Here is a 15,948-nt window from a genome sequence, read left to right as displayed (position 1 = left end):
CCATGAAAATCTTGTTGATCACCCCCTTTCCTTTCAACTTCTTGCAACCATTCCAAATCTTCCATTTCAAATAGCTTGGCGTTATTGCACTTGTGACCAAGCAGCCATTTATCCTCATAGAAGTAACGCACCCCTCTATCTCTTCTTGCTTTGATCTCTGCTGGTGTCAATCTCTAAAATGGAAGTGAATGCTTGGAGCCATTAGTCCTTGGTCCAAAGAAACCCTCTTTCCTCACAGAATTTCCAAGAGCTGAAGTGTTGCTGTCCCCTGGAACAAAAGAAGATTGGAATCTGCTATTGCCTTGAGTATTAATAATATACTCCTCTTGGATCTTGATTAATCCAAAGGCAATATTTAAAGTCTGAGGGTGCAACATTCTCACATGCAATCTTATCTCACCTCTAAGGCCATTCAAGAAACAATCTGTAAGGCCACTCAAGAAACAAGAGGGTTTATGATTTTTAGACAACCCTTTCAATCTGTTTGAAAGGGGTTCAAACTGAGTCTTGTATGCACCAACTGTAGAAGTCTGCCTCAACCTTGTAAGTGCCTCCACAGGATATTCGTAAGAATAGCTCCCAAACCTTAACTAAACTACTTCAACAAAAGAATTCCAAGTAGTGAAAGAACCAGCTTCCTCATCATCTTGAAACCAAACTAATGCATTTCCATCCATATAGAATGAGGCCATCAATATCTTCTGTCCATTCCGCATGGGATGTAAGGCAAAATAATGATTTTCTTTATAAAAACAACCAGTTGGGTTGTCGCTATCAAATCTTAGGAAATCCAACTTAATACTTCGAAACTGCATGCTTGAAGTCATAGTCGAGTTCTCAGATTGAATCCCATCTCCATTCTTGCCATTCCCATTTCGAGTATTTCTACCCCCATTCACAGCTCCCAACAAAATATTCATTTTAGGAAACTTTTCAACTTATCACATCTCATCTAATCTAATCATTACAAATTTATCAAATTTTTATACAAAATAAAATAAAAAATTCAACTTTTTCAATTCCCAAAACAAAAATAATATTAAAAAAATATATTCTAACAATTTTTTAATTTTAATCTTAACTCAGTTGCAAAAACAAACAAGGCCTAACTCTTAGGTTATATTTGGTTGTTGAACCAAACTCAAATCATCTCAAATTAATTATTGATGAGATGCATTATTTTTTTATTTTTTCGTAAAAAAGTTAAACTTATCTCAATCTACTTCATATGTTTTAATTTAAAAAATTGAACATATTTTAATAAAATTTACAAAATATTATTATTTAGGCTGCGAACGTTGAGCTGAGTTGGATTATCTATGAATAGTAGTGAATTAATATGGTTAAGTTAGTTTTGTGAGGCCTACCTAAGATGAGTTTAGATGTATTTGGATGTTAAGAAAAATTTAGATATATTTATATAAAGTTAAAAAAAGTTATGGGTCTCATGTATAAAGAGGTGTTGAGTTGAAAAAGGTTGTGGATCTCACGTATAAAGAGGTTTTGAGTTGAGATGAATTTAATGATTTAAGAGTTGAGTTTTTGGATAATAAAAAAAGTTTAAATTTAAACCGAACTCAGTTGAGTAGAATGCGATCAAAGAACTAAATAAATCCTTACAATTCAACTCAACTTACCTCAACGTAGTAACCCAGATTAATTGGCGGCAACAACTTCGTCCAATTCGCATAAAGGGGTGGAGAATTTGGTGAACGGAGTTGAAGCGCGTTTTCTTTTTTTTTAAGAAGAGGACGATACCCGAGTTTTATTGATAGCCTTCACTTTTGAAGGAGGAAAACCGTGATTACAACCATATACCTAGAGGTTACAAATCTATTACTATATATAAAAGCAGAGTCATATAATTCCGACGTGACATTATACCCATAAAAGCATTAAATTTGAAGTGTTATGTTTATGAAGCAGTAAACCTTTTAAAAACAATGTTTCATTATGAACCATTGTAACTTTTAAGTTTCATTTCTTTTCTTATATATAAAGATATAAACCAATTCAAGACTCTACCCAAAAGCACTAATTCATGATCATCAACATTTATATTGTTTTGTATTTTAGACTCCTGATGTGACATTCTACCCATTAAACTTGAAGTGTTATGTTTATAAAGCGGTAATCCTTTTAAAATCAATGTTTCACTATGAATTGTTGTAACTTTTAAGTTTTATTTTTTTCTTACATATAAAGATATAAACCGATTACAGTCTCCACCCAAAGGTACTATTTTAACATTTATATTGCTTTGTCAAATAAACCGCTCTATAAACCGTTTCGAATTTCTCCATTATAAAACCCGGTCTCTCTCTAAATCTCTCTCCCTCATACACAACATACTACAATCCATGCATTATGCAGGTTATAGGTTCATAAGCATAAAGACCAAAATCTACACCGTATAAAAAACTAAAAGACCCAACCAGAAACTAAGAAAGCCAAATAATTACAAACCAAATAGAAAAAACAATCATAAGGAACCAACCTGCAGGAAATCACACATATAAAAAATTAACAAAGAGACAGAAGCAAAAATCAAATTCCTTGATAACCTTAAATAAAAAAAATCAATTTGATCCATGCAATCAAATACTTTAACTGATTAGATAAAGTATTCATCTAATTTAAACCCCAGACTCAGCAAGAAAATCAGCCACGGAGTTGGAGCGCTTAGTGTATCGGAACAGACATGTACTGGCGTGCTCTGCTCGCATCCGCTCTCACGAGATATCCACGTAAGTTCCTCATCCATCGTTTATCTAAAACTTCTTTCACGGTTCAATGAAATTATTTTATCGTTTTCTGGTTTGGATGAGTGGAAAAAGAAGGGGGAGGAGGGTGTTATGTGCTTGAAGGATGGAAGGAATACAATGGAAGGGTGCTGTATCGATGCTGAAGTGCTGAAGGATCGAAAATTATGTTAGTTGTAATACTATGTCATTTTCTTTTAATGAGTTGGTTAAATACGGTGTCGTTCTCCCACTTGTATTGACAGTGGTAATTAGTTCACAAATGGTGACGTTACTTTTAATGGCTGATGGGATACGGTATCGTTTTGCATTGTGTTAGCAGTTATGTTAGTTACCATACGGTGCCGTTTGTATTCATTTCAGCAGATTAAACACAGTCGTGTTTAATCTTCTCCATGCGTTGTATTTTCATAGTTGCAGTATAAAGAGGTAGCCATGAGTTGGGATTGAGGCCAACTCTGGTATTCAAGTGTTAACTCTCTCTCTCTCTCTCTCTCTCTCTCTATCTCTCTCCCTCTCTTACTTTTACTCTCCCTTTCTCTCTCGTTTAATCATCTTTCTGGAAGCCTGACTCCCTCGAAGTAGTCATCGCTATTAGAAACCCATTGACAGTATAAGGGTCCATCACAGTTGGTATCAAGAGCCAGAACTAATGGCAGAAGGTACAAGATCGTATGCTCGGATTGTGGACATAGTTAATTAAGTTCGACAGCAGCAGGAAAGACAACAAAAGCAGTTAGAAGATACTATTGCCATTTTATTTCAAAAGCAAGAAGCAGCAAGATTGGAAAGGGAAACTCAAGAGAAAAGATTCTCGGATCTTCTGCAGCAGCTTTCAAGACTTTCTTGCACCACTTCTGAAGAGAAGGGACAGAATGCAAGGAATAATCAAGACAGTCACCCTGGAGGCAGAGAAGGTGATGATGAAGAAGTACACACTCATGACATGGGCGACAGATCTATTGCTAAAAGGATTAAGCTTGACTTTCCAAGATTCTTTGGCAAGAATCCTGCAGCATGGATATATAGGGCAAATCAGTATTTTTTGTATCATCAAATTCCTCCTGGACAAAGAGTTTTCTTGGCTCCATTTCACATGGAGGAAGAAGCCCTTGTCTGGTTTCAAGATGCTAGTGAAGCTGGCACTTTTCATTCCTGGGAATAATTTACAAAAGCTGTTCAAGTGAGGTTTGGGTCATCAGCTTATGATGATCCAATGGAGGCATTAACACATCTAAAACAAATTAATTCTGTCACTACTTACAAGGCAGAATTTGAGTTACTTTCAAATAGAATTAAAGGGGTTTCTGAAAAAAAACAAGCTTAGTTGTTTTTTAAGTGGCCTGAAGGATGAAGTAAGGCTCCCAGTGAGGATGCTTAACCTAACTACTTTAAATGATGCCTTTGGTTTAGCCAAGATACAAGAACAATATGTGTGGGCAACAAGAAGATCGTGGAAGGGCTCTAGTATGGATCTTGGTGGGAATTCTACAGGTGGATCAATATTAGGAACACCTAAGGTGTTACCTACTAATAAGCTGCCTTATCAGAAAGTTTCTGAAGCACAGATGTAAGAAAGAAGAAAGAAAGGTCTTTGCTATTTTTGTGAAGATAAGTGGCATCCAGGCCACAAGTGCATTAAGCCAAAGATCTATGTGTTAGAAGGAATGGATATTTTCAAGGATGAAACTGTTGAAGATCAAGCTAAAGTGGAGATTGTTGAAGAAGACATGCAGCAGGGTGATATTGCTTCCATTTCTTTACAAGCAATTGGAGGAACTCCAACTCCTAAAACAATGAGGATTGTGGGGCAAATTAATAAAAAAAAGGGTGGTTATTTTGATAGATACTGGTAGTACTCATAACTTTGTGGATACAACAGTGGCTGCGAAGTGTGATTTGGCTGTTGATACAACTCAATCCATTCAGATTCGTGTGGCAAATGGTGATGTTGTTGACAGTTTGGGTAAAATTCCTACTGTAACAGTTCAAATGCACGGTACAAGTTTTGTTGCTGATTTCTTTACTCTTAATTTGGGAGGTTGTGATGTGGTTATGGGAGTGAAATGTCTGCTATCACTTGGTCCCATACTTTGGAATTTTGTTGAGCTGCAAATGTAATTCTCTTATGGCACAAGAACTGTGGTTCTTAAGGAGCTGACATCAACAAATACTGAGTTGGTTGATAACAAGGAGTTAGCTACTATTTCTAAAGTGGGATCAAAAGGATTTTGGCTCCAATTACTGGCTGTGGGACCTATTCAGAAGCAGTCCACTATACCTACCCAAATTGAGGAGTTGTTGCAGAATTATCAAGTGGTTTTTGAGGAGCCTAAAGGCCTCCCCCCCCCCCCCCATAGATCTCGAGACCATCAAATTATCTTAAAGAATGAATCTATTCCTGTATCCTTGAGACCCTACAGATACCCACACTTTCAGAAGGCAGAAATTGAGAACATAGTAGCTGGTTTACTTAAAACTGGAGTTATTAGATCAAGTCAATCCCCATTCTCATCACCTGTGTTACTAGTCAGGAAGGCAGATGGGTCTTGGAGGATGTGCATCGACTATCGAATGCTTAATGAGGCCACCATTAAAGATAAGTATCCAATTCCAGTAGTTGATGAACTCTTGGATGAATTATTTGGCTCAACCATTTTTTCAAAGCTTGATCTCAGGTCTGGTTACCACCAGATAAGAATGAGGCCTCAAGACATACACAAAACTGCCTTTAGAATACATGAGGGCCATTATGAGTTCCTTGTTATGCCCTTTGGACTCACTAATGCTACCTCCACTTTTCAAGCTCTCATGAATGATGTTTTTAAACCATTCTTGAGAAAATTTGTAATTGTGTTCTTTGATGATATACTCGTATACAAGAAAGATCTAGCAGCTCATTTGACACATTTAGCTACTGTTTTGGGACTTTTGAAGCAAAATCAGTTGTATGCTAAAAAGTCTAAGTGTCATTTTGCATGCCAAGAGATTGAGGGCCATCTGATTTCCAAGGAGGGTGTGAAGGCTGACCCAAGGAAATTAGAGGCAATGGTTAACTGGCCAGTTCCAAAAACTCTTAAAGCTTTGAGAGGTTTTTTGGGTTTAACTGGTTATTACAGAAAGTTTATTCAACACTATGGAAAGATTGCCAGCCCTCTGACTTCTTTGTTAAAAAAGGATACTTTTTTGTGGAATGAAGAAACTTCTATGGCCTTTAAGAAGTTAAAGGAAGCTGTTGTAAATCCGCCTGTGTTAGCCTTGCCAGATTTCACTCAAAGGTTTGTCATTGAATGTGATGCATGTGGCGTTGGGGTGGGTGTTGTGCTCATGCAGAATCATAAACCAATTGCCTTCTTAAGTTAAGCCTTAAGGGCAAGAATTTAACACTCTCTACCTATGAGAAATAACTATTAGCATTGGTTTTAGCCATAAAAAAAATGGAGACCTTATTTGTTGGGATCTGTTTTTACAATAAGAACTGATTATTTGAGCTTGAAGTATTTGTTGGAGCAAAAAGTAGGTACAATAGCTCAACAAAAATGGATCTCAAAGCTGTTGGGCTGAGTTTTCCATTGAATACAAAAAAGGGGTAGAGAACAAGGTGGTTGATGCCTTGTCTCGAAAAGATTGCCAAGAAGATGCAGTTGCAGTGTGTGCCATTTCATATCCTACACCAGTTTGGTTGTAAGAGCTTAAACAAGCTTATACCTCAGATCCTGTAACTCAACCGCAGCTGTCATTATTAACAGATGGGGTTACTTCAAACAATTCTTTTACTGTGAAACATGGATTGTTATTCAGAAAAGGCAAGATTTATGTTCCTAATTGTCAACAGTTAAAGCTGAAATTACTGCATTTTGTTCATTCCAGTCCCTCTGCTGGCCATTTAGGATTTCATAAATCCTTACAAAGGGCAAGGTATGACTTTTATTGGCCTGGTTTAAAAAAAGATGTGAAGACCTTCATTCAAGAATGTGAGACTTGTCAAAGAAATAAGGTAGAAAACATCCATCCAACTGGGTTGTTACAGCCCTTATCAGTGCCACAGAGTATTTGGACTGATTTATCAATGGACTTTGTGGAAGGTTTACCAAGTTCTAAAGGATACTCGGTGGTGATGGTGGTTGTGGATAGATTGTCAAAATACTCCCACTTTATAGCCCTTAAGCACCCTTTTACAGAAGAGAAAGTGGCTTCCTTATTTTTTGACTATGTTTTCAAATTACATGGTATGCCCCAGAATATTGTTTCAGATAGAGGGGCTACTTTCACTAGTTCTTTTTGGAAAGAATTGTTCAGACTATAAGGTGTCACCCTTTCATATTCATATGCAAATCACCCTCAGAGTGATGGCCAAACTGAGGCAGTGAATAAATGTCTTGAACATTTCTTGAGATGCTTTGCAGCTGACAAGCCAGCTCATGGTTTGATTGGCTGACTTTAGCTGAATGGTGGTATAACACCACGTTTCATACATCTACCAAGTTAACCCCTTATGAAGTAGTCTATGGCAGAGCTCCAACCAAATTACAATCTTATATTCCAGGGTTATCTGCTAACCATGCAGTGGAAGAGGTGCTTAGAACCAAAGAGGAGCTATTGGCTACTTTAAAGCTGAATTTAAAAGCTGCCCAAGAAAGGATGAAGTACCAGGCTGATAAATCAAGAACTGAAAGAGAATTTCAGGTGGGAGAGTGGGTGTTTCTCCGATTACAACCTTATAGACAACAATCCTTGGTGGCTAGGAGGAATCTCAAATTATCTCCTAAGTATTATGGGCCATTCCAGATACTGGAAAGGGTTGGGTAGGTAGCATACAAGTTGAATTTGCCTCAGGCTTCGAGTTTGCATCCAGTGTTTCATGTTTCTTGTTTGAAAAGGAAGTTAGGTCAGTTGATCTCACCTCTGTCCATTTTGCCACCCGTTAATTTTCATGGAGAGTTAGCCCCAGAACCCGAGTGTATTCTGTAGAGGAGAACCAGGAAAGTAAATAACAGGCCATTGGTTGAGGTTCTTGTTCAATAGAAAGGAGCTGCAATTGAGGAAGCTACATGGGAAGCTTAGTGGAAGTTGCGTGAAAAATTCCCTCACCTTGTGGGCAAGGTTCTCTAAAGAGGGAGGGTATGTTATGTGCTTGAAGGATGGAAGGAATACAATGGAAGGGTGCTGTATCGATGGTGAAGTGCTGAAGGATCGACAGTTATGTTAGTTGTAATACTATGTCGTTTTCTTTTAATGAGTTGGTTAAATACGGTGTCGTTCTCCCACTTGTATTGGCAGTGGTAATTAGTTCACAAACGATGCCGTTCCTTTTAATGGCTGATGGGATACGGTATTGTTTTGCATTGTGTTAGTAGTTATGTTAGTTACCATACGGTGCCGTTTGTATTCATTTCAGCAGATTAAACACAGTCGTGTTTAATCTTCTCCATGCGTTGTATTTTCATAGTTGCAGTATAAAGAGGTAGCCATGAGTTGGGATTGAGGCCAATTCTGGTATTCAAGTGTTAACTCTCTCTCTCTCTCTCTTACTTTTACTCTCCCTTTCTCTTTTGTTTAATCATCTTTATGGAGGCTTGACTCCCTCGAAGTAGTCATCGCTATTAGAAACCTATTGACAGTATAAGGGTGGATAGAGGGATATATACGAGTTTGATTAATGCTCTGTTTTTGCTTTCTTTTTAAATTTCTTGTGTTAATGCCTAATACATTGCTTATGCTCTGCGTGTATGTATGAGTCCAAAACTTTGTATGATGTTGACCCTAAAGTTTTTAAGAAAACCCGATTCAGGTAGGTGAATTTTGCTTATGATAGGTTCTTCGGCTTTGTATTCTGACAGAGTTGTTCATCTCCAATTAATTTTGGAGAAATCAGGTGGAGTGAGGGAAGTTAACATGGAGAAAAGCTTTTCGCTTCAAAAGAAAGTTTTGTTGAAACAAACAGAGCACTTTGAATCTTCTGGGCTTATAAAAAAATTAAAAATTATAAAAATATTTTGGAAACATAATAAGGTAAGAAAGCAGTACAAATTATAAGATAAAATAAATTGATTTGGTGCAAATTATAGAAAATTTACATTAATCTTTCCCCATAGTTGTATTCTTTGGAAATTATGAAATATTGGGTCTTAGTGAGAAAAATACAATGAAGAGGTTGCCTTTTCTCTGATCTCAAATTACAGCATACGTGGGTGTTTTTCTTGGGTTCATGGTTTATATTCGGTTTGATTGGAATTTTTTAGCTGGATTGATCATGGCATTGTAAGGATCTGATTTTTATAGGTTGGTCATGCATTAAATCATATATGAACTCAAGGTGCAAATGATTTATCACATATCTAGAAAATAAATGGAACTCTTCAGGAATACTAGACAACACATTGAACTATGGTATGATTAGTTGTTTATTGCATGAGAAATGATAGTTGTAGTTGTGAATGTACAAGCGTCGCGCAATCACTTTAAAAAAACTATTAACATTAAAATTAACTATTAACATTAAACTCTTAACTATTAACATCATTTTAGTATGTAACCCTTAAAATTAATTGAGCTAAAATAACTATTAACATTGACTCTGAAAGTACTGCTGCTTGAGCTACATACTAAAATAGCTCCTATAGTTTGCCTTTTGGCCAGGTTACTACCTATATTCTAATTTTGAAAATCTTATTTTCTGTGTTTTCACTTTGATTAAATCAGTCATTCTTTTAACATTATATTAATTAACTATTAACACTTTTGACTGGAAATTGACTCTGTTATTATTTGTAACGATTTAAGAAAAGAGATGTTAGTGAAAGTAGCGAATGCACTTCAGCATACACACCACCTAGAGCCTAGATGCAAAGTACAAAGGGCAAGTACCCTTTTGTTTGAAGTAAAGTATTATGCAACATGACAATCTTATAACTGATTACATAAAATTTAAACACTGTATTTAATATAATTCTCTTGCGCTTTACAAAATATTGAATTCCATGCTAATATATGAAATAATTTGCAGATCTAAAGTATATAACCACCCTCATCATTGAGCATAGGACCATCATCATTGCTATCAAAAAATTTATAATCCTCATCATCATCTACATCATTTAAATTAATGATCCAAACAAATAGCATATGGTTAAAATTGACAAACTATACAACCACACTTTTTGTGCTTTAAGTTCACTAAAAATCTGCCATGCCGAATGTGCGATTGTCTTTGGTAGCAAAGTGCTTCCGCCTTGGCGCATTGTGATTTGCTCTTGAGCTTGCTTGAACCAACAAGGGGAAAACTGAAGTCATATATGGGCTTATACCCCCTTTTATGGACAAGTGACACAATGGCTTATATTAAAAAGCGATTAATCAAGGTTACAATTAAGCTTAGAAATTATTATAAACTGTAAGAATTTCTTCCTAGGCAATGTGGGCTTCTATTTGCCACCCTTCTTATACACAGTCTGGGGTGTTACACTATTCTGGTGCCATGTTCCCCTCAATGCATTGGTCAGAAATCATAAAAGAGAAGTAGTTGTGACCGTCCCTAATTGGATGGAGGAATGCTGAACTTTCATTGATTCTCATCAGGCAACCAGTGGCCTCTACCATGTTTGAAGGGACATCATTAGAGCTGTTAAAAGTGCTTACGGCCTGAAGTACCTAATCTGATATTTGACACTTGGGCTTGTACTTTCGACTAGGCATGTTGGACAGGGTTATGGTAACTATTTAATGGATGATCAAATTGGGATATTGTCTAATGAAAATGATAACTTCTGTTCACGTTTTGGAATTGCAGCATATAATTCCAGTTAATGATTTTATCCAAGAGTGTAATTAGTTTGGGTTGTACCCATATTAATCTTCTTAACATATGGTAAATTAAAGTAATAACATCATCAAAATAATTTCTTAGGTAAGTGTTATAGGTTATTGAGTCCTCAGATGACCCTACAGAATGTAAAATATAAATGATGTCGTCATCTTAGTGTGCCTCACTTTTACCTTATTGTTGCTATCTTGGTGCACCTAGACAAACGCTTAGTTGAGCAGCTGGGCCTGTCACCAGGGCCTTTAATTTGCCAGGACCAGTTACTTGAAAATTCCCTTCTGACTAAAACTCATTATGCATCCCTCTTGGAATCCTTGGAGGAGGTAATATTGTGAAGTAAGAAATTTTCTGAATACATGTTGTAGAGCCTCTGGACTGAAAAGATATTGATGATGAACTGACTTTTGTTTCATTACAGATAGAATCTTTGTCTGTTACGTTTCATGGGCATGATCTCATAGTCGATTCTGAATTGGAGCTTAACTATGGCAGGTTCGTGAGTCTTACCTTCTTTCTCTGTTTGTCTAGTCGTGTGAGGAGTCTATATTTGGATCCATATAATTACTTCAATTAATCTGGACCTGTTCTGAATTGGACCTGTTCAGACGTTGAGATTGGAGAAAGAAGTTGAACTTTTGGTTGCCCAGGTGTGTTAAATATACTTTGAGTTTTGTTGTTGTTTTTTTTTTTTTTTAACTTTTTAAATTAACTTTGTCTCTTGTGACTTCCATATATGTGTTGGCTCTAGGATGATGGAGGTGGGGAAACTCTTGAACGAGTTTATGAGCGTCTGGAAGCCTTAGATGCAGCAACTGCTGAGAAGCGTGCTGCTGAAATTTTGTATGGTCTTGGATTCAATTAACAGATGCAGGTGAAGAAAACTCATGATTTTTCGGGTGGCTGGAGAATGAGGATTGCTTTAGCATGGGCTCTTTTTATGAATCCAACCATCCTTTTGCTTGATGAACCTACCAATCATCTTGGTGAGTCATTTGATCAAATAGCGTGTCCTCTGTTACATGGTTTTTCGTTGGAACTTTCTAATTTTATTGAAATCTGAAATTAGTGGAGCCTGCGAAGGAAGACCAATTCTTATTGTTTCTTTGTCTGACTATGTTGTAACAAAGCTAATAGTTTTCTTCTTGAGTAATTTAATATTGACTAACTCGCAATATATCAAAGTTAGGTGCTTCCACATTGGGCATCTTGTTACTCGTATATACCTTTTTGAAGTTTCACAGGTTAATGGACATTTGTTTGAGGAATGTGTTTGGTCTTTTGGTGAAATTGTGATATTTTTTTGTTTGAGGTAGGAATTAGATAGTTTAGGCGTTAACATGTGGTAATAATATTTGTTGGTTGTACATCTGTGGCTGTTCTATAGCCTTGTCCTTCACCCCACTCTTCATTTGCTCTATTGGATACCCATTAGGCCCCTTGGACATAAAGGGAGGTATTTTTTCTCCCATCCCATAGCCCTGTTCCTTTCTCACGAAAACTATATATGGAGACAGGATTGACCTAGTCTCTGACACAACCAAAAATAGTTGTTTCCAAATCTGATAGCTGAATGCCTTTGATTGATTCGCATTTCTTTCTTCAAGTTGTTTTAAATTTTCCCATGTTACTTATAAAAATGATGTTCCTATGTTTGTTTTATTATGTGGTTTAAAAAAATGGACAGATATGATGGTGGTGATTTACCATTTGTGTCTGGAGGACAGATCTAGAAGCTTGTGCCTGGTTGGAGGAGACTTTCAAGAAGTTTGACTGCATCAAGAAGTTTGACTGCATCCTGGTTGTGGTATCACACTCCCAGGACTTCCTTAATGGTGTCTGCACAAATTGAAGCTCTACACTGGTAACTTTGATCAATATGCAGTTCAGACTCGTGCTGAACTGGAAGAGAACCGGATGAAACAGTAAAAGTGGGGAGCAGGAACAGATTACTTCGATGAAGGAACATATAGCACGATTTGGGCATGGTTCAGCAAAGCTAGCTCTCAGACTCAGAGCAAAGAGAAAACATTGGCAAAAATGGAGAGGTGGACTTACTGAGAAGGTGGTGAGAGACAAGGTATTGGTCTTCCGCTTTGTTGATGTGGGGAAGCTTCCACCGCCAGTGCTTCAATTTGTGGAAATAACATTTGGTTATACACCTGAGAATCTCATATACTTTAACATCGATTTTGGGGTAGACTTGGACTCGAGGATTGCTTTGGTTGGACCCAATGGGGCTGGGAAGGGTATATTGCTGAAGGTGATGACAGGTGACCTGGTTCCTATTGATGGCATGGTCCGGAGGCATAATCACTTGAAAATTGCACAGTTCTATCAGCATTTGGCTGAGAAAAATGACATGGAAATGTCTACATTTCAATATATGATTAAAGAATACCCAGGGAATGAGGAAGAGAGGATGAGGGCAGCAATTGGGAAATTTGGACTGTCCGGTAAAGCTCAGGTGATGCCAATGAAGAATTTATTGGACGGGCAAAGGAGCCGGGCGATCTTTGCATTGTTGGCATACAGGCAGCTCCACTTGCTGCTGCTTGATGAGCCAAATAATCACTTGGATATTGAGACAATTGATTCATTGGCAGAGGCATTGAAAGAGTGGGATGGGGGTATGGTTCTTTGTTAGCCATGATTTCAGGCTCATAAACCAGGTAAACACATGAGATATGGGTTTGTGAGAATCAAGCTGTTATGCGGTGGGAAGGCGATATTATGGACTTGAAGGAGCATCTCAAGAGAAAGGCTGGTTTATCTGATTGAACCGTAGACCCTGATGGATCCAATATAGGATATTATTAGTAGTAAAACCTGGGTAGTATTACAGTTAATGCCAGCGTTCACTGCATCTAAATGAATTTGAAGAAGGCCAAAGAGCAGGCATAGGCCATGAAGGCTTTTGGCTACTCTGGTTAATTATAACAACCTAGTCGGAAATAGCTATTATCATCGTCCTTTCGCTTAATCGTGTTTATATTTTTTATTAATGATAGTTCCAGTGCCAATATGAACCATCTTGTACCAGTATTCTATTCATGAAAACGGTATGTGCACTGTACAGTCTATTTGATATAGAGAAGTTATATTTTCAGGATCTTTCTCCAGCACTGGTTTTTCCCTCTTTGTTTGGCTATCAAGAAAAGAAAGGAAAAAGGTGTTTCGTTGGCTAAAAGAAATAAAAATCACAACTCCAACTAAATCAAGGCAACGAAATCTGGTTCAACATAACTAGTTTTCTCTCTCTCTTGGAGCCCCAAGTCGTGATTGGATTTTGTAAAGTTGTGTTATGTTCTAGCAAAGGTCCAGTGATACTCTCGAGAATCGAGATCACCATGCATGACACCAAGGATAGAGAGAATTCTTATGGCCAAAGATTGAGCGGAGTGCATTGTGGGGCGGCTTGAGCACAATGGGTGAGGAATAATGTGAAGTTGGTTTTGAGCAAGTTCCCAGGCCAATCGCGGGTCAAGCGGAGTTTGCACAAACTTTCCTTTCGTTTTATTATTAGGGAAAGAAATAATGTTTGCTCGAGCCAACATCGCCGACGTTGAATTTGCTATAGCCAATGTTGAGCAAAGATCAAGCGAATAAATTTCTGGTGCGAATTCAAGCGTAATTTTTCATTTCTTAAGCTTGATATAATAACTTAAATATCATCATTTTTGGATTTTGTTAAAGTCGATTTGAGTGAAGATTAGGATTTGATCAGTGTAAGGTTAGGATTTGATCTCTACATCTCATTTACCAATTGCAACAAATTAGCTGAGCTATGAATTATTGCCATTATGTCAAAACCTAAGAGGCTGGAGTCGCAAGACGAGAAACAATAATTATGGGTAAATAATTGAAGTTCATTAATTACCATGTATTATTGTGAAGAATAGTCTAAAACCTCATGAAAACTCCATAATGCTATTAATTCCTTAAATTCATATTATGACATATTATCCACCAATTTAAACTTTGGGAATTTGATTGTACAAAAAAAAAATTGAATTTAGATTTGATAGCTTCACAAGCCCTAACCAAACTCTATGTAAACTCTAAATGAAACCCATTCGTTTAAGGCTCATTAAGGCTAATGAATTTTGGTCACTTGGCAAAGCTTTTTGAGTAAGTTTTCCCCCACTCAAGGCAGACCAACCTCTACCCAAAGCTTATCCCAAAGTCATGCATGATGTGAGGCCAAAGGCCACCTCACCATCACCCTTCTCTTGGATTTTTCTTTAGCTGAAAACCACTCACTATTGCCCACTGTTTTGGCCAAACCCATCATGACTAAAATGTCACTCATGCCCTCCTTTCACTCTTCAGAATGTGTAAGAGGCATTCGGGTCTTTACTTCCTTTACTTTACCACTTTTCACTCACATTCTTGCAAAGAAACCCTTAGGAGCTCTCTCGGGTAAATTTCAGTAGCTTTTTACGTGCAATTTCTGGAACCCTTGTAAGTTTCGTCTCATAATGATTCCTTCATAAAAATTGTTCTTCTTTGAGTCTAATTTCCGTGGGTATCTTATTTGTTTGATTTCATAGTCATTTGATTGGTCAAAAGTTATTTTAACTATGGAAAGGTCAATCTAGATGACAATCTGGATGTTGTGTTGAGTTTTGGAGTTTTTGACCAAGTTAATGGACGATTCTTGGTCCGAAATTTTTATGGAGTGTTGTTAACATGTATATATGAATGTTTTGTTGAGATTAGTTGCATGATTAAAGAATTTGAAGAAATATTTTCTAAAATATAGAAATATAGAAACTGGAAGAGGAAAAACAATTTATGTTTTTAGAAAGTTTGAGTTTTTTGTAGTTTAATCTTAATCCAATGGCTTTCATATTTTTATTTGATGATTTTAAGTCATTTATCTACATGTTAGGATGTTAGTTTGAAGCTTTTTGACATTGATTTCAAATATGTGAATTTTTATGCAAGAGATTATACTGTTGGGTCAAAAGTTTGATGTTTTTAGTTAGATCCATATTTTGAGTTATTTTTATCCATGTGATTTTAAGTTTAATGCTTAGATATACTTTAGGACACATTTTTAAACCATTTTATGTTTTGTTTTGAAGACCTCACCATAAAATGCCTTAGATCAAGTGTTTGATCAAAACTAGTTGGAAAACAATTCTGTTTTCGGCTTAGGGTAGAAGCCGAGTGCTTCATGTACTATTTTGTGATTTTTGGTGACTTTTATATGTTGATTCAAAGCATGTTAGCTCTTAGGATTTTTTATAAACATGTTAGAGGAAACTTTTGAATTTTTAGAGTTTTTGAAAATGCTTTGAAATAGGTCAAACCCTGAGATTCAAGAGTTGTATTTTAGTTAAAAGGTTTGGATATTTTTAC

At 36.7% G+C, this 15,948-nt stretch overlaps 1 pseudogene; it reads left to right on the top strand.

Moving 5' to 3' along the window:
* Window positions 1–2,367: 2,367 nt before the first annotated feature.
* LOC121240830 lies at window positions 2,368–13,703 on the top strand (annotated as a pseudogene).
* Window positions 13,704–15,948: the final 2,245 nt, after the last annotated feature.

Source organism: Juglans microcarpa x Juglans regia, chromosome 7S, assembly GCF_004785595.1.
Source record: "Juglans microcarpa x Juglans regia isolate MS1-56 chromosome 7S, Jm3101_v1.0, whole genome shotgun sequence".
Taxonomy (NCBI): Eukaryota; Viridiplantae; Streptophyta; class Magnoliopsida; order Fagales; family Juglandaceae; genus Juglans; species Juglans microcarpa x Juglans regia.
Note: the sequence above shows the minus strand (reverse complement) of the source record. Positions and strands in the feature narration are given on the sequence as shown.